General features: G+C 36.6%; 1 protein-coding gene across 1 annotated transcript in view; it reads right to left on the bottom strand.

Moving 5' to 3' along the window:
- The window catches only part of BCAR3 (BCAR3 adaptor protein, NSP family member), a gene marked incomplete at both ends in the record, with an annotated part of 112,711 nt that overhangs the window by 85,955 nt on the left and 6,901 nt on the right, over positions 1 to 19,855 (bottom strand).

Genomic DNA, 19,855 nt, shown 5'->3' with positions numbered 1-19,855 from the left:
ACCGATTTCTTGGATGTTGCCAGCACTAGCATTTGCTTGACCATGCAATGAAGGGGATCAGAGACTTGAAGTGACCCAGAGGAAGGGGTTATTTCAAGTCAAATCAGTTCTCTTATTTCCTTCACTGTCCAGCAACAGAAAATAATATGCTGGCACAAAGCAAGCAATGATGAGGAAAGAGGTCAAACAGCAAAGTGTGAATCTGAGACATTAAATCTCCACTCAAATTCTGCCGCAGTTTATGGACTCCTCTGCCATCCAGATCACAGTCTGCATGTAAACATACACCCTTTCAATCCATCTTGGACTGCAAAATAAAGCAAGTGAGGTACAGACTTTCTTATTTCTGTCAGCTGTGTTGTGGATTGTGGAAACAACTACAGCAAAGGGATGGGGAAGACAGCTGGGGAGTGGCAGCGCTCTAAGTCACTGTAGCTGTTTGATTCAGTGCAAAAATCAAGTCCCTTAGACAAGAGAAATAGTAAAGCTGCACGGAAAGCTTGAGTTCTGATTCATGATAGCCAAGAGGCTTCAACATCTGTTTTCTTTTGCTCTGGAACAATCTGAAAGTCTTTTAAACATACCAAGTTGATATATGTCTTAGGCAGTCCCCTTCTCTTAATGAAAAGACAGGCTTGATTAAGGTCTCTGTCTCTTTATCCCACAGGAGTCTATACAGAAGCTGTATTCCTAAAAAAATATCAAAACATACATTTTTATACACTTGTATAGACTCGTGAGGAAAGAGATAAGTACTGGAAAACAGTATGAGAAACAAAGCAAAACTGCATATCACCAAGTGTACAACTGTCTGGCAACACCCAAGTAGCAACCAGATCAAAGGAAGCACTTAAATCCAAGCTGTATTACAGTGAATTTAAAATACAAATGAAAGCATATCCCATTAGAACTTCTAAAACATCATCTTTTAAAGTCATGATCAGTATTTGCAACATAAGTGTTAAACAAAAGACAACTGAACAAAAAAATCCTAAGACTGTGAATGTTAACTTTTTCCACTCTTGCCTCTTTCTCCGGCTTTCTAGACATCCTCGCATTTCATTCCAAGTTTTTCCCTTAACTGTGACTATTAAAACATAATTTAAAACTCTGAAATTCTCAAGTTATCACAACATTCTATGGAAAACATGAAATCCAAAATAAATTGTAATCTCTAGGAAATGCACTCAATTTTTGCCCTAAATGCAAATGACAAACTTAAGTTTTCTTGTAAGACAGCATAAGCTGCAAGCTTCCTTTCATATTTATATTGATACTAATTAGCAGTAAGTACAAATCAATCGGATATAGGTGAACTTTATAGATATTTCACATGGTGACTGCAAGTAATTGCAGTTTCCATCGAATTAGTTAAATAATTAAAGCACAAGTCTGATACTCTTACAGTGTAGTATATGATGACAACTCCTCCTAGTGGAAGCACATCCGACACAGCAAAATTCAGAAAAATACAGATTTCCTAAGTGTAATAACAGGTTTTTGCTGACACCAGCTAGCTTTGCATTTGTTTCTAGCCTCTTTACCCATTTAAACTAGACTCATCCAACTTTTCAGTACTATCGTAAAGGATCTTTTAAGGAAGATGAAAACGACTTCACTTTAAAGTTTGCTGCTATAATGGCGTAACAAGGTTTATTTATACACATAAATGAGAATCAGGTTTCAAATGAACTTAAATTAATCTTTTACTGTAGGACTATGTCTTACCACTACCTTAAAACTTTGAGGCTGACGTGATGTAAAGTAGCTTACATGTATCATGAACAATGGCGCTCTGCTGGTTACTCTTGCTGGGAGTGCAGCCCTCTGTGGCTCCTTTTTCTTTCCTTTTTCACTCATACTTCGTATCAACTGTGCCAGGAATGATTTCCATGTGAATGAATCCCCTGCATTTATCTGAATAGACTACTCTGTTCAATCAGTTCCATCTCCAAGGGCTGAAACTGCCACAGACATTACACATGCTCTTCAGCCCGAACCTAGAGGAGTGGTTTTTACAATAGCTCAGAGCAGACAGAGCTAGTAGGAATATGCAGTATCACACAATATACTGAGCAGACTATCAATATGCTCATTCATTTATTTTAATCCCTGATTTCCTTCATGTTTACTTGTTCAAATCATTGTTTTAAGCTAACATAATAAAAATATTTTTGGTAAAATTTTGACAAATTGTTGTGAAGAACTTAAGGATACTGAATTCTTTGAAAAGAAACCATTAGCATAAATATTGTTGTCAGGCTAGGCACTGAAGCAACACTTCTAACCTGGATTTTTAGTTCACTTTGACATTTAGCAAATCTATTACAGACTACAGAGAAACAAACACAAAACATTATTCAGCTTGTATATGCTTTTCTGTCCAAAGTTTATGTAAAGATAAGGAGTCTACAAAATACCAATCGGGACTTAAATACACACTGACTCAGCAACCACACAGCAGATTATCATTCACAGCTAGTTAAAGTGTGTGCCTTAACATCTACTCAGACTATTGTGTCAGAATAATTCACTTGTATGGAATATCTATTTGGTTTTCTCCTTGTGATACAGTTCTGTTTTCCAGACATTTCACACATTCACAAGTAACACCACAAACACTGAGTTACTTTATCCTTATGTCAGACTTCAACCCAGGTATTTTCAGTTGTTAGGTAGCCAATACCCATCGCCAGTAGCTTACAAGAAACACATAAGACAGTGGTTCATCATTCTTTATGTACTGCTTATGGAAGGCATAGACTAACCACCTTTCATTTACATAACGGGTAACTTACATAAAGTGCAACTTTCTCCACTTCATAACATCAACATATTTTTAATTATTAAGCAGAAGCTCTAAAACAGAAGCTGACATTTTTCACACAATCTTATTCAATGGGGAACATACTGTCACAGATGTTCTGGGTAGCAAAAGTACAAATGAGCTTAAAAGACTCTTAAATGTGCAGAGAAAACAAAACAACAAAATCAAAAACTATTTAAAACAAAGAGGCAGAGACAACCAAAATCTCTGAAAATCCTTACACAATGAACTACCAACAGCTGTGATTATACCCTGGGGTAATAAGTATCCCTATAAACTCACATTCTTACAACACATAATAAGCATAAGCTTCTCCTATGAAGAGACTGATACACTTTTGGTCTGATTCCATGCAGATGTTCTTGCATTTCACTTGGAGTGTGGATCTGACAGAAACCTGCTCCACTAGTGCAAATTAGTTCAAAGAATTTTTCAAGTGTCACTTTGCTTTTGCAGACTTTAACAATACTGGATCTAGCATATTGGCGATTCCCTAACTCTATGCCCAGACTAGTTATCATCCATCCTCCCGCAACTGGCCTAAACTAATTGACAGAAATGGTAAATGTTCATGCTTGATGCAGGTCAGATTTGCCCTGGCAGGTGATCTGACAGCAATCAGGTGATTGAGTATTTATGAACTTAGCATGCCACCAGAAAAGACTAGTGCAAATCTCCAAATACCTTCAGTACATGTGACTTAGCGCATATTTTGAAGACTAAAGCTAATTGTAACAGTATTTACGTGATGCAGACTCTAGTTAAATAAATAAATAGAACTAAGCTCATCAAGCACTTCAACAGAAAGTGTTAATCACTGCAGTCTAGTAAGTGTTTCCTCTTTCTGTATGTCTATGTGGTCTTTTGTAGCTAGATGGGAATTCATTCTACCTGCACCTGAAGCCAATCACAAGCAGAGTGTTAGTGCAATGCGGAACCTGAGCCAGTATGCACTGTTGAAAAGACTCCACAGCTGCTTCTCAGCTCAAGCAGCCAGAGACCATAATGCACCCAACAGTAACAGACTGCAAATGCATGTGCTATATAATCAGAAATCTGGTTAAAGTTAGTATGCTAAGCTCTCTGTGGGGAGAGGGGATCAAGAGGAAATGAACTTACAGCTGTGATTCCAAGGTTAGTTTCGCTGTAGACTAATTTAAAACATTCTAGTCCTGTTCCTCAACTATATCAACCCAGATGTCACTAACCTCCATTGCACCAAGTCTACCGTTTGTGTGGTCAAATGGTCCTCTTTTACAAAACAATCAACTGCCCCCCTGCAGAGTGTGCATTTTTTAAAAATGTGCAGATCCAGGACCACTTAAATGAAGAGCCTATTTCAAGTTCTTTAAGTACTAGTTACTACTCCAATAGGTTTCTGAAATGGTTTATCATAGAATACATTAATCTTCACATCTTCTGCCCTTCAGAATGGGAAGAAAATAGTAGGACTGTCATATTTTTTAATAAGGCTGCACATACACAATATTTAATTTTATACACACAGAATTGGGCCCCACAATTTTTTGTTTATTAACAATATGCTTTTGATTTGCCTTCTGGTGCTTGAACTTTTATGGTAAATTTAGGTCCTTCTTTCAAGTGTTCTGCAAATAATGCAACTTTTTTTTAAAGGGCCGAGTTATTCACATGACCAATTGACTCTACGAATTGACTGCTATCTAATCTACCAAATTACTTCTGATAAGAATCAAACTGGCAGCAGTAATAGTAACAAAACAGAGCACAGGTGTGTGTTTGCTAAATTACAACCAATGGACAAACACATGGTCTCTTTTCAAGTTGTGCTTCATTATGCCCCTATATTGCACTTTATTGCAGTGTAACAAAAGGAAGGACTGTGTTGGCACTCCTCACACATGCCAGGTCTAAATCAATCTGTATAGCTTAAGACACTGATAAAGGTGGCTTGAGCAAATGCAGCTGATTTTGCATTAAAATGGATTAGAACAAAAGTCTCAGTTTATCTGAGCTTGGTTTCTCCTCTTCTGCAACAGCTTAGTGATCTTGGGACTCTCTACTCTGCAACCTGCCTTTGCTTTCACGTACATTTATTCTTACTGCTTGGCTACTCTAAACTTCTGAACTGTGTAGTTAACAACAGGAATTGTCTCTTCTTTCCTTCTCTCTCTCTCTCCCTCCTACTCCTCCCCATTAGTCTTGTTCCCCAAGCTGCAAACCATGCCTGGTGCATTTCCCTAGCTACCTCGCACTCAGTTTTGTTGACTTTTATTTTACAATTCCAAGCACAACCCCTAATGTAAACTACTTCTATTTATTTAAATAATGGATTAAGAGGAAAAGACATTAGACAAAACATTTCATATTGATTACTTAGATTATTACTGCTCCAGTTATGTACTGAATCTCACAAAACCAACAAACAGAATCCTAGTGACAAAATATACTTAACAATAAGGTCTAAGAGAACAGGAAAAATACACTCCTGATAAGCCATGCTGCTTTCATTTAACATAAAAGGCTTATTTTGTATTTTTTTTTTACAGTAAATTAAATTACTTTGAAATAAAAATATTTCTTCCTTAATAAAACATAGCAAACAGAGATCACAGTGAATGACATTTTGTTAGAAAAATTCTTGTTGTTATTTCTAAAGCAAGTGAGTGCCAAAAACATCTACTGCTTAAGATGTCTGATTACCTAGCAAAGATAATGAAGTGATAAGAACTGTTTAGGGGTTTAAAGCAGAACATAACATACCAGCTGGTACCTCCAGATATACTTCACAAAGCTGCATAATAAGGAATAACAGAAATAATTAACTTGGAAATGAAAAATAATTTAGTTGTAAATCCAACCCCCTCAGAAAGTAAAATCACTGTTTGTTTCTTTTTAATCAACTTATAATTACACAGTAAAAGAGTGCATTTCCTGAACAGGATCAATAATAGAATCATTTAGGTTGGAAAAGCCTTTAAGATCATCAAGTCCAAGTAAGAGGGCTTGTTAAAATGAACTATTGTATTCAGTGAGAATGATCTATAGAGCACAGGGCACAAAGCTGGAACAAATGTAGTTTTGACCTAAATTCTATTTTAATTTTAGATTTAGGTTATCTCCCTCATATAAACTGAATGTCCTTGCATACATGACATTTAGGGCTATAACTCACAAGACTAGGTAACTTGCACTGAGAAAGCTAGCAATAAAAAATTTCTGAGTCTCATTAAAACTTGGGCTAAAAGTTGCAAAAGTTCACAAGCTGCTTTATGGGGAGCTCAGCCATAAAGGGCAGTATGGGTGATATTCTCATCAACCTTAGTAAGTCAATCTGCCTGTACGAGTCAGATCCTTTACTTACTAAATTCTATCATCTGATCATATGTGCAAAAAGCAATAGCTTATTTTTCTACTACACCTTTGGACCCAAAGAGCTAGCTAGCTGAAGTGTCAACATACTTGGGTTTCAGTTGAAGAAAACATTGGTGGCAAGTCAGGAATTTCTTTGAATCAACTGAGTTTACTTGCAAAAATGCTACCAGTCCTATTTTTGTGAACACAGGGCAAGTCTGATAAACAAAGAACTGTCCCCTTTCCCTTTGAAGATACAGTAAAGGCAGTGCCAGGATTCCTAGAAGCAGATAAAAACCATCACAGATAGGTAACATAAAATGCTGAGCCAGTCTAAACTTGTGATGCCAATTCAAATTTGTTCAAAGTATTTTTGATTAATTTTGTGGTAGCAAACTTCATGCTTTACCAAGTCTGTCTACACAATAGTTTTATTGGTCTTTCTGCAGATAGCCCAAAGGATTTCTTTCCAGTCCCTTCCTGTTTCCCTGTTACTGCATTCAAGCCATGAACTACCTTTAAATGAAGGCTTGAGGTTAGATTCAATTGATTTCTCAGTCATCACCACAGAGCTTTCCTTACCTGTTGACTTCCGTACTGAGGCATTCCTCATAAGAAGCTTCCATCAACACCATGCTGTGCACTGAGCCTCTTCATCAGAGGGTCTCCAGCCTTGCCTCACCATATTGTGTAGCAATCTGCTGCAATAACATAGCACCAATGCACAGACAGGATGATCCATACTGCTGCAGTATAGGACACCATCAAGAAGAACTCTGGTTCTCAAGTGTAACTTAAAGGAACTCAGGTGTGATTCAGAGCAAAGCTTATTGCTTCAGCCAAGCCCTAAAGTTGCACCAATATCTGAACACCTGTTGAGTGGTACAAGTGTATCTTGGGTTGCGTTAAAATCCCAACGCATGGCAGGTGAAGCATTGGGCTTCTACCTGCAGTACTACTTTGCCTTTGATTGTGTTATGTCTGTAATCTTGCAATTACCAGATAATCTCCTAATCACAAATTTTATGCTGTATCAAATACAATTTGAAAGGAGTACTTCAGTGTTTTTAAGCACTGAAGTTTAACTCATTAAACTTGTCCTCTGGCATCTGTCTGAAGCTTTATGTATTCTCATTAGAAGAGCAAAAGACGACAGAAACAGCTCGTTTACAGCTCTGTGCAGTTGTAACAGCAGCTCTCCTTTGATATATTTTCCTTCGTTTATACTCCACCTATTTCAAAGACATTCTCAGTGTTTACAGTACAATAGTAAATACGCATCCAAAAGTTACACAGACTTGTACATCAGCAGTAGTATTCCACAAAATTAAACTAAAACAGAACCTAGCTCATCTGTCCCGAGGGGCTTGTTTAAATAGACAGGCTTTCAAAGGGAGCCTGGATTAGGCTCACTGTGGGGGAGGGTCTGTTCTCTGTTGGAACAAGCGGGTAAGCAAGTTTCAATACTGACAACACTGCAGTGTAAAACCTGAAGTTTATTAGCACAAGTATCCATGACAATCTTAAAGGTCACGCTAACATTAACTGATACATCCAGAAATCTGATGAAAGTACACTAGTTTGTTAACACAGTAGTCATAGTACTAAGTGTGTAGTTGTGAGAGGACTATATTAAATTCTCCCAAGTACAATAAGCTACAATATAGAGAAGTATTTCCTTAAAATACTTAACATTGTAAGGAAATTTTCTGCTCTCGGTTCTAATGACATGGCTCGGTATGGGTGTACAAACAGAGCTTGTACGTAGAAAGACAGTGGAACACCAGTCAAGAACACTGCACTTGAGGACTGGTTCCTATCTGAATGAAAAAACACTCTGAGCGCTCTTCTTTCCTTCACTGAAATGTTAGAGATTATTGATGGTTCACAACCTTCATGGACAGAGCAATATGAGAAGTTTCTTAAACTGTTTTTGCTAATTCTGATCTTTTAAAATTGTATTGCAATTTTTCTGAAGTAATTCGCTCATTAAGTATAACTAAACAACTCTATTTTATCCCCCTCCTCAAACCATCTTGTCCTTTTACTTTTCACTTTCACTCTTACAAATTCATAGACTCCTCCACTTCTAGAGAAGTCTTTCTAAAAGTATTTTCAAAAAGTAGGAAATAAACTCCATATTCATAAGAAAGGCCCAGACAGAGAAATGTGAGATGCAGTAAAGAGGAAGAAAAACAGAAGCTAAAACCAGCCAGGTGAAAAAACGTCAAGAAAATTTTAAGCTGAAGTTAGTAAAGAGAGTAAAGAGAATAGAGAACAGGAATCTAGCACAGACCAAAACAAAGATCTGAAAGCCTACAGTAAAACACAGTTACAGAAAAAACTGGCACACAAGAATGACTAGAATTTTCCTTGGTTTGTTTTTTTCCCCACCATTATATGACCAGTATGGAAGAGCAGACTCTTCTAGTGGAGGAGTCTGTAAACACATTAATTGCTCTGGAAGTAGACCAACACTTGGCTAGAAAATATGTTCCCATTTTTTTTAAATAAACAGTTTTTCTCCTCATTGTTAAAAAAACCTCCATACTTGAATTACATAAATTGGTATGCCGTCTTCTGACTGAATCACTGTAAAGTGATGCCTTCTTCAAGGCAGTTTTTTGATTAGCTTTATTTTTCAGGTCTAAAGGGAGAGCTAACAGCACAGGGGCAGGATTTTTAAAAAATTGTTGATATTCTGAACAGTTGTGATGCAGGGTAATAAAAAGACAAAGAAGGATACTGCTGAAATACAACTGAGGTTTAGACAAGCAAATGGATCATAGATTTAAAAATAACAGATCAGTCTAAAATATATCAATCCACTACTTGACAATGAAATTTAGGATTAAAAATCTCCCCATTTTTAATCTTTTGACTGTGTAATGAAACATCAAAGTTTCTGCCACTTTTTCCAGGTTATATTATGTCCACAGTGTCACGAAGCTTCCAGTGGATTTCCACCACTTAGCATTTTCCAAAACAATGAGCTATGGCATTTTACAGTTGGTTTAAGTAACTGGTTTAAGGTCCTTTGCCAATGCAATAAAGAGGCAGCAAGCTCAGAAAAACCTGAAGCCATACCTGGATTTTAAGTTTTGTTAGTTGCTTAGAGATAACAGTAAAACAATCAGACTTGATTACTAAAGAAGAAATCACAAAGAATTTATTCTTTTCTCACAAAAACTGTCTAAAAAGTGCATTCTGTCAAAACAGGGTTATATTATTTTCTTAGCAAGCTATCCAGACCTAACAGCAGGTTAATAAATATAAGACAATTCTGTGACATAATCCAGTTAAATAGAATTCCACAAAAGATCATTCTTTACTGCAAAAAATGTCTCATGTATTGCCACTAAAGAGTGTTTGACATGGAGTTTGCTCCTTACTCCATTAAGAAAATGTGCACCAGATTAGATGTTTACCCTTGTTTCTGGATCTGCAAAATTAATTTCACATACCAATCAGTGTACTTATACTGTAAATATACAATTTGAACCAGAACCTATGTGCAATTTCAATGGTCATACTGAAATTAACACCTCTTGGGTCTAATTATAAAATCAAATTATTAATGTTTAAGGAAAGCCTTTTAATAATTATGTATAAACTCTTATCAATGTGCCTTATATGTAATTAACAAAAAAGCCATTATCTATTCCAAGGAAATTCCTATTTCCTTGATTTGGAAATCAAGGCAGTTATATTTGATAGCAATATTGCTCTTCTTAAATGGTATCTGCCTGCATACAAAGTCAGTCCTTTTTAAAAAAACACAACCGAACAACCTACAAACACCCCAACCCCAAAACAACCCAGAATGCTTTTCAGTCTACTATACCTTTTATATCAGTGTTACAATAATATATCAGATACCCCTAATTTCATCTGAGACAAGGACAATACAAACAGAGACCAATCAAACTGAAAAAAGACAGTGTACGGAGGAAGTGAAATTAAATTATTAAAAATACAGATCTTTTTCCTCATTCTAGGATAGAAAATGTTTATGGCCATGGAGAGCTTTGAAAGTACAACCATACAATATTCAACATAGTTCAATTCCCAAGTGAGACAGTTGGATAAATGCGCCAGAGGGCCTTCATTCATTCTCCAGCAAACAACACACCACAAAAGATCCATACATTATGCCAGGAAAATACTCAGCAAGAATGAGAAACCTTGGAAACAGAAATTCTTGACTCAGAGTCTGGTTGAAGGTCACTGCACTAACACTGCAAGGTTCACTTGATTAGCATTTGATATATTGATGTGTAAAGGAATTTCTGAGTTGTTTATGATCTTTTATTTCCTGCAAATGATCCAAAGAAGGAGGCAAATATCAATCTTTTCAATTTCATAGCTTGGTGGAAGGGGACTAAAAGACATGCTTCACATTATTGAAGGAGCTACTGAAAATATATAGACAAACTTTTTTTGAATTTCTGTTATATTAAAAACAAAAGTGTCTGTATAAAGGAAAACAGAGACAGATTTAAAGTTTCCAGTTTCTACACCAGAACTTCTCTATAAATTAATAAACCTACATCCAATTTGCTAGTTCAGATCCTGCTTAATAGCTTCAGAAAATCCCTGTTAGCTAATTAAACATGATGAATTGATGTTTACTGATTTGCTACCTCCCCCTTTTATTTCAAAACAAACCTATGCTACATTGATTTTTTTTTTATATACTATGATGCTTGAATCAAATGAGATTAGATACAGTTAAGAAAGCAGCATTAATCTGATGACACTACTCCAACAAATAAAGTGACAGGCCTTTCACTAAAAATATACAGAAAAGACTCCAACAGTGACTAGATTATTTTCCTTCTTTTCAAAAACCCTTTTGTATGACAAAAAGAGTTATTAGCCTGGCATCTAATTATAATTCCAAACATATAATCCACTGCAAAGGATGACACAGTCCTTGCACAATTTGGAGGTGTAATTTACTGCAGGAATCAATAATGCACTTAGCAATGCAACAAATCAGGGACGTAAGTGTCTAAACATTGGCACCGGCGATTGCAATCAGTTATTTCTGCTGTGGCACAAAAAAAAATTATGGGCACAAAATTAATAGCTGCTTTCAAGAATTGTAGACATAGCTGTTTATTACTTTAACTCAGTTTATTACTGAGCGTGCCCAAACCGGAAGACACAAAGAACCATTTGCTTCTTTACAAGCACTTGATCAAATGCACATGCACACAGAGGACATTCACTAATCTAGTCCACCATTATAATGATTGTAAACTGCTGAATGATGTTCCTTGACTCTGTCTGAGAGTATTCTTTAGCCAGAGGCATGTATCTTCCCCTAGCTGATTCATGAACTAAAACCAACTTTAGAAATACACCACAGCTCTTCAGCAGTAGGGACTATAAGGTATGGTATTCATTATCTTTTGAAAGTAAAAACAACCTAAAAATATATGTCATTCAGTCATTATATCTTACAGGTTTTTCCATCCAAGGAAGAAAGGCACAACACCTCATTTCCTGAAGTCAAATTTCTAAGCTCTTAAAGTGCAAGTGCCTCTATCAATAGTACTTGCATTTTGGTTCCCCTTGTGTTGAAGCACGCTAACTCCAAGACTTTGAGGAAATGAGCTTGAACAAAGGAACATGGGTGGATCCTAAAAGCTTCAGCCCGGACGAAAACATCACATAAATAAGGGAATTATAAAATTAATTGCACCATGAGGTCTTGCCTGAGAATGATTAATGCATTTCAAAGTTCTTACTAACTTCTTCCGTTGCTGACAGCATGGCATATAGAAATAGAAACCCAGCCCCTGACCCTTGCACATAGAAATAAAGCCAGGATAAGCAAGACAAGGGCATGACACAAGTTACTGCTGTAGCTAAGTAAAGTTTATCTGTTGACTTGAAAATCTTTCTTTGACAATGCCAGCCTCTGGTGAGAGGAATGTGTTGCTGTCATTAAAAGGAAACCTAGAACCAGGGGCATTCTGGTATGACAGTATCATGGTAGTGAACATGCAAATAAGAAAAGGCTGAGAGAGATCAAAACAGCAGTGTTTAGGAAAGGTTTATGTTGTATACACTATTTTACTAGGAATTTGTGAATATTGTATTCACTTCAGCACCCTCTGGTGTTGACTGCTCCTGAGAGTTAAAATTCTGAGCAAAAATCCACTCTGTAATGTTACTAACTGTGGAGACGCTCTTGATGTATGTAAAGAACAAGATCCTATTATTTTAAAGAACAAAATTGGCGCTCCAAAAATAAGAAATATGCAGAAGCACTAGAACCCAATCCATGTAACTTAATAGCAAGAAACCTTTGTCTGAATATCTAAGAAAATCCTTGTATTTTTGTCACGGTTTTGTGAGTTACTTCTTAAATATTTCTTTGCTTAAAATGATTTGTCATTAAAAGGTTCTTGGTTTGTTTTCAGTTATGTATTTGCTAAAAATAACATAATTACCGCTATAACATTAACATGAAAACCTCTTTTTAGTATGGCTCACTGTATCATCTCTCACAAAGAAGTTGATGTTTGTGCCATGACTGCAACATTTTTCCAAGAGCAAAAACAAGTACAGTCATGTGAAATGAGCTCTGAGCACTACTGCTGTAAAAGTGGGAAAGCAAACATTACACTGACTATTACAGCTGCTGTTTTCCTAAGCCTTTTCTACCATGCTCCAACAGTATTAGATCACATTTACATGCAAACTTGCCTATGTAGCATGTTTCAAATCTTTTCAATCCCTCTGTATCTCCCTCAGAGCAATCACTGCATATTTTTGTTTGATAGTAAAGTTGACATAAAACTATAAATTACAAACCAAAAATTTATTCAGCATATTCCTGTATTTTCCTTCAAGATTATCCCTTATTTTTTTTAATAGCAGCTGAAAAGAGATGTTAAAATAAGATTAATTTTATCTTCCAAATAATTTAGATTGATAAATTGACAAAAAATATATAAAACCAATTCAGGTGTCTCAAAAAAAATTAAATTGCCCTGAACATTATACAACAGGCAAAGATTCCCTGTACTACTTAACTTGCAAATAGTTACCACATACAATTTTTATGAAAAATGCAGACTATGTAAAATCTTATATAAACAGTTCTCTCTCCAAATATTACATTACTACAAAGAAGATTTTTATCCTATTTGCTGTGGATTTGAGAACACCCATTACTATTATATAATCACATTTCTTTTAATTTTGAATTTAAAAAAACAGTACTAGCATACTGAGGAATAACTGCCATAATTAAAATACAAGATTAAGATCTTTACAAATTTTAAACCCACAAAAAGTTGGTTTGGAAACATCTGCTAGCACACCTAATTATTTTTATTAACCAGTGAGCACTGTTCATTGGTTATAACGGTAAGACGGTACTTATTAATAATTATACATACAACAGTTCTTACCAGAGAAGGAGGTTATCATGGTCTATTATGTACTCTTAAAATGCAAAAGCTTCTTGGCAAAAGACACACCTTGAGAAGTCCTATGCCCAATCAGCAGTCAGGCCTGCCTAGGAGACAGCAGCTGATGAATCACAGTGATGATAACTGAGCAGTGAGTTTCTTTTCCCTCCCGCCCCCATCAAGGAGAAGCTGTATACTGTGTTGAGTGAACTTTTTCACACCTTATTTTTAATTATTATTACTTTTCTACTAGGTGAAAATCATGCCAACTATTTGCCAATGAGCTGTTATGAAATACAGAAGTTCCTACTTTCAGCTGAGAGTTTTGCAGGCTATTGCTTAAAAAATATTTCTTACAAAAAATTGCTTCAAAAAAAATTTACTTATAAACTGGAAGAAAAACTTTTAAAAAACCCACAAAAAGCCATCAAACAAGAACAAAATTGACGTGTTTACATCAATCTGAAACTATACAGTAGTTCAAAACACCCTCCACCAGTCCAAGTCCGGAGCTCAATAGATTAATAGGGAGAGATAATTTAACTACTCCAGGCATCACATTATATTTTATTACGTATTAGTATTATCTGATTATGGAAGCCCCTTAGAAGTTTCAGTTAGGATCATTCCCCACTCACCTAGGCTTGTATATCTGCCCTGAAAACATTTATGCTCTCAAAACCTAGATGTATAATTGCATCACGTTGCAATTATTTATACAAGTGATTTTTTCTTCAACCACAGGTGTATTGATCCTAATGAGAAGACCACTGGATTGAGGAGTTAGTGATCCACATAACAGGCGCAGGCCAGTGCTGCGCTGCGTGACCAGCTTGGCTGTCAGACCTGTGCTGTGCAGCACTCTTCCCTTGGCTGCAGGATAAACTTAGCCAGCTGTTTAGCTGTAGCAGAGGAACCTGCAGGCAGCTCCCACTCGGTACTGGCGATTACATCACCTGTGTGTCCTTGCCTTTACGTAAAAGTGCAGCAAACAGTTCTCAAGTGAAATGGCTTTCTGTTTAATGGTAAAAATGAGAACTAGAATTGTTTTAAGAAAATCCTGTAAGAGCTCAAAAGACCAAAACATCACACAATCTGTCCACGGAAAGGATCCACCCAGTGTGCTGGGCTTTGATTTGAGACCTGTTCGAATACCACACAACTCAGCATCTGGAAGGACATAAACTTATCTATACTATCCTTTTTCTTTAGAGTGTTAGCTCCAATAAATGGCATTTTAAGCAATACTTTACAGTCTGAGTGTCTTCCTTATTAGGACCATAACAAAGCCGTATCTCCTGGTGCAAAACAACAGGTCACCAGATTGCTTTTAGGTATCACGCCAAGAAAGAGAGGCATGATGTTGGGAATGTTAAAATCATGAGTTGAAAACTAATGATTTTATCGTTATGTAAGTATATTGAAGTTGAGCTACATATGGCTTGCAAGTGTAAATTCCCATGCTGGATGTATGTCATGTCACACAAGCTCTGCCAGCACAGAGATTGCAAAAAAATCAAAATTTCTGATTTTACGAAGAAGCAAAATAGTACAGGCTGTTGGGGATTGACTTCATAATTTTCTACTGGGGACTAGCTGCACACTCACACCAACCCCATTGTACACTACAGGAGTGAAGACCCTGAAAGAACAATCTCAAACCAAAGCCAACCCCCTATCAAAGCTTTATTAGCACCATCAACATTGCTCTCTTTCTCCATAGGTCTTTATGTTTCTCCCCTGCCCCTTCTTTCGTTCACTGCTGATTTAGAGAGGCAGAGCTAACTCTGCACACTCATCACAAAGAAGCCTTTGTGTCTGCACAGAAGAGCCTTTGATGCGCAGCTTTTTGTTTCTTCATACTGTAACTTCTGCAGGGTGGTAAGTTGCATTAACTTCAATGACTAGGACAAGAATTGGAAGAAAGAATATGGAACAACGATTAAGCAAGGTTTAGGTATAAAAATCACTTGCTAGTTCAACATTCTTCCACTATGGCTGTTAAAACAGAGAAAAAAAATTTACTGCTAGATTACGGAAGTGCAGAATTTGAGTTTGATGTTCTGCCTTTAAGCTAACTGCAAAATTGCAACATGGCATTCACTCATACAATACACTAAATGACTTCCAAAACAAATTTACTGTGTTTACAGATACAAAGCTTTTTTTGTACCTCTGTCAGTCTTGAAGCACTGATCAAACTATACTATTTTATACTATAATATACGAGTATACAATGTAGCTGCCTATTTATGTAGTCATCCCAACGAAGGTTCTTGAGAGCAAATTTTAATTTAGTTGGTGTATGGGGAACTTCGCTGTTTTCACTTTTCTCAGATACATCTATTATCTTCAATAAATGTTAAATTAAGTCTTGCAACTGTAATACAATTTAGCCAGATTTCAAGTTGGCCAGTACAAGATGGTAAATGTGCCTCAAATAATGAGTATAGTCTATTGTATATGCAATAAATTTGGCAGATCTGCAGTTCAGAAAATGTTAGTCAAACTACATTATATAATCACCTTCATTATACAATTTTATCAATGGAAAATAAGACAAGGAAGGATAGAATAGAACTCCAGGCAGGCAACTTGGAGCTGTCCCAGCTCTGCTAGTGACTGGCACATATATGTGACCAAGTCACTTAACCATGAGTCAGTCTACCTACAACTGGAATTCTTGTTTTACAAAATCATTTGATATCATTAAATTGAATTTTAAAAGGCTAGAAATTACTAAGAAAGTCACAATCAAAGTATACATTCCAGGTAACTGCTATGCTATTTCTAATGATCATAATCACAATGACATCTCAGTTTTCCAACTGTGCACAAACTTCCAATTCCTTCCGTTTGCTTCCCATACTGCAAGCATTTATGTACAGACACCTAAGATAGGCCCCCAGCAGTGCAGCTTTCACAGAGGAAGAGAGAGATCCTCCCCCATTATAAGGACACCTTGTCACTGATCCGAAGTCATCACTTCTCTTTAGATTATGATGCAGATGTGCAGCAAGGGGCAAAAGTCTAAGGACCAGACAAGCCTTGACAGTCTCTCTACAGTATCCTGGATCCAAGCCCCAGCACTCAGCAAACATCCCAAAACATCCCATCATGGTAGCAGATGGGTGCTCCCATTCCTTACAGATGAGAATCTCCAATACCTATCAGCTGTCTTTTACTCTTCTTGTTGATTTCTGGTTCAGGCTCAGCTGGCTCTGATGCCTCCCCCTGATGGGTCTTTTTTTATCCTTAGCTCTTCCCAGGGCACTGCACTTGCTCTGTGATTGCAGCTCTGCAGGCAGAGGAGCCTTCTCTTCTGTTCCCAGAAATAGCAGCCCCCTCCATCTTGGGACTGATTTCCTGTTGTTCTCTTCTTTCTTCCCTGATGGTACAAAGCCTGCTCACCTCCTCTCACAGCCCCTTTTCCTCAGTCAGCTCCTTAGCCAGAGCCCACCTCCCACAAGGTGGCCACCATGTCCACCCCATGTTCACAGAGAAGCACTAGACATAGACACTCCTTGAATAGTCCGTCTGAGTAATGCCATCAATTTTGGTACAGCTCTTAATTTTCTAAAGAATTATAGAATAATTCTATTATTCTATAGAATAATATAGAATTCTATATTATAATATTCCATATTCTATATATCCTATAATATTCTATAGAATTCTATATTATATTATTTTCTATATATAACTATATTATTCTATTCCAATGAATAATATAGAATTATTCTATATGAGAAAATTAATTGCTGCCATACGGTCACTCAACATCACATTTGTTTATGCTAGATCTCAAAAGACTCATGTCATATGTTGTGTGTCATGTATGGGGTTAGGGTACCAGGTAAAAGATTTTGGGAACCTTCCAAGAAACAGTGAGCACAACTACCTTGATTAACATAATGCTATTGGAAGGATACAGAAGTTTCTAATTTTCCCAGCAAAACCAGATCCATTCTATCAGTATTCACCATGCAACTTTTTTTTTTTTTTTTCTTCTTAATGCTTCGCACATAGACCTAAAGAGGATAGCTGAGGGTTTCAGGGGTGGGGAGGGAATCTGTTTGGATTTCACTCTTCTTTGGGGATTTTTACATTTAATATAGTATTCCTTAGTGTGATAAAAGCTGTTGTTGCAGAATGTTTGATCATTGCACACTCTTGGCTCTACAAACTAGAGATGTGATAGAAAATTGACAAGATTTTTTACTCATGAAAATGTATATTTACATAAGATTTCATAATCAATTATTCGGGAAATAAAGGGGAAAAGAAAGGTATGCCCTTTTCACATGAAGAGCTACTTGTGTTCTTTATATTCAGGTCACGGCAACTACTAGAACTAAGCATTTGGCTGGCAGCCTTTAATTTAATTCTGTTAAAATGAATTTCCTCTCATTTTCATCAGAGAAGAATTTACAGCAGACTGCAACCCAAACGGAATCAAAATCCCAGCTTCCCCATCTGCCTATTGTTACCGATAACCCACATAGCAAATAATCTCCACTTATTTTTAAAACAAAGACATGAAAAAGGTTATGTTAATTTTGAAAAAAGCATATATTAAACACATTTCATCCAATATGTGAACATTTTTCCTAATCCATCGAGAAAATAGCTGGCTGTAATGCAATTGTAAATTCTAAATAGGAATTTTTAACAGTGTTGTGGATAATAATTTATAAAACCTGAAAATTATATTTCAGAGTTAACCTATATGGTGCACATCACCCACTTGTGAATCGGAAACTCCTTTGTTCCCATTTCCTCTACTTGCAAAGTATCAAAAAAGTATACCATTCCTTTTCATCAAAGTATCACCCTGTCATTACACTGACCACAGACCCACTTCCACTTCACACCATTCATCACATCCATATCTAGCCTATGCATAACCTCTAGGGACTCTGTCTGTCCCTATGACACAAGATTCAATCTACTCCTGTGCATCTCTGATCTACACTCTAGTATCAATTATATCACAAAAAAAATCTTAAGTCTTTTCTGACTGCTTACTATAAAAATAATTTCAGATTTCTACCTGTATAAACAAGAATGCTCATTTACACAAGAAGTAAATCTGAAGTTTCTATAAATCCTGTAAGATGGGATGAGCTTTGTTTCCCACTTGGCAGACGGCATGCAGGGATGCAAGAGGCCTAAGACAGTAGTGATGTCCCGTTAACCACATCTTTCGGTTTTAAGGAGCTGGAGTATCCACAGATAACTCCTTTGTCGTACAGGTGCTTTGTCATCTCCCCCGTCCACTGTGTGTATGTGACCCATGAGCTGCTGAGCATCTTCTCTGCACAACTGTGCCTGTGCAGGGTCAGGTCCCCTCACACTTGCCAAATGGGAGTAAAAAGTAAGAAAGATGAAGAATGTCAGCATAGAGTCAGAAGGCTATGGGTACTGACTGAAGACCCTGTCAATTGCATAGAAATACCACGGAGCTAAAATTCTGCAGAACACCCTCACTTTACCTACAAGAAAATATGAAGGCTTGCCAGGCCATGCTGCAAGGCCAAGACAGATACAGGGTTAGAATTTGAGAATTCCTGGCACCCATTACCTCATATTGCACACTGACTTTAGCTACAAAAAAAATCAAATTAATAAATTGTGATACAGTTCCATTAAGTGAATATTTAAGTAGATAAAGCAAATTTACAAATAAACCTTTGAAATACAATCCACATTTGCTGGTTCTGAAAATCCACAGAGGGATAATTTTTCTGAAACTTTCCAGCACGGTAAAATCAACATACATTTGAAACAGATCGAGTAAAAACTTGTTGGGGGAGGGAGGAGAACAATGTACATATAATTCTGGGCTAGACTCCCAGCCTGTGTAATATTTATAATTAAAACACTGACAAAAGGACTCAATTTTTAAATAGTATTGTTTCTGCAATTAGATTGAGTCAGCATTCATGGTATGCTGAGTCAGTCACTCATATTCATAACTGAGTGAAAAGCAAAATTTAATCAAGGATAAAAGCTTTTCATCCTTTTAGAACATGCTTGGCAAGCTCTTTCCAGAAATGGCACTGACTACACACAACCAACCTTAGGGACACGCTTACTACCCTGTGATGATCTGAACAGTTGATGATACTCTGGGGATACTCTGACCCCAAAATAACTTTTAGCTGTCAAGAAAAGTAGTCCACACAGTAATAGTGCCACACGCCGGGAAATCTAAAAAGATAAATAAACCTCATAGTATTAAAGTATCCCTCATTAAAGAAAC

The sequence above is a fragment of the Phaethon aethereus genome (assembly GCF_964289735.1).
Source record: "Phaethon aethereus genome assembly, chromosome: 8".
Taxonomy (NCBI): Eukaryota; Metazoa; Chordata; class Aves; order Phaethontiformes; family Phaethontidae; genus Phaethon; species Phaethon aethereus.
The sequence above is the reverse complement of the archived record's forward strand: the minus strand, read 5'-3'. Positions and strand labels throughout refer to the sequence as shown.